The 459-nt window shown below is 70.8% G+C and overlaps 1 protein-coding gene across 1 annotated transcript in view; it reads right to left on the bottom strand.

The window, feature by feature from the left end:
* Positions 1 to 459, bottom strand: part of EMIHUDRAFT_244367 (hypothetical protein) — a gene marked incomplete at both ends in the record, with an annotated part of 3,131 nt that overhangs the window by 1,005 nt on the left and 1,667 nt on the right. The gene's annotated exons all lie outside the window — the stretch shown is intronic.

Here is a 459-nt window from a genome sequence, read left to right as displayed (position 1 = left end):
CAAGCCCCAAAGCCGAGCCCCCAAGGCGGGGAGGGGCGAGGGGGAGAAGGGGGAGGGGTTATCCGCCACGGCGCTGCACCGGTCGGTTCTCCCTCCCCTGTGGCTCGGCCGCATCTCTCGTCTTTGGGGCTCGGCTTTGGGGCTCGGTCTCAGCGCGCCGCGGCGAGCCGGCACGCCCGTGCGGAAGCCAAGGGCTCATACTCCGCCTCGGCGAGGGGGCGGCCCGCGAGGAGCGAATCGCGCAGCCAAGCGTCGCCGACCACCCACGCGCCGTTCGCCATGGCGTGCAGCACCTGCGGCCGAGAGGGGCCGAGAGGGGCCGAGAGTAGCCGAGATATAGCCGAGAGTAGCCGAGATATAGCCGAGAGTAGCCGAGATATAGCCGAGAGGAGCCGAGAGGAGCCGAGAGTAGCCGAGAGGAGCCGAGAGGGGCCGAGAGGGGCCGAGAGGGGCCGAGAG

Source organism: Emiliania huxleyi (assembly GCF_000372725.1).
Source record: "Emiliania huxleyi CCMP1516 unplaced genomic scaffold EMIHUscaffold_418, whole genome shotgun sequence".
Taxonomy (NCBI): Eukaryota; Haptophyta; order Isochrysidales; family Noelaerhabdaceae; genus Emiliania; species Emiliania huxleyi.
Note: the sequence above shows the minus strand (reverse complement) of the source record. Positions and strands in the feature narration are given on the sequence as shown.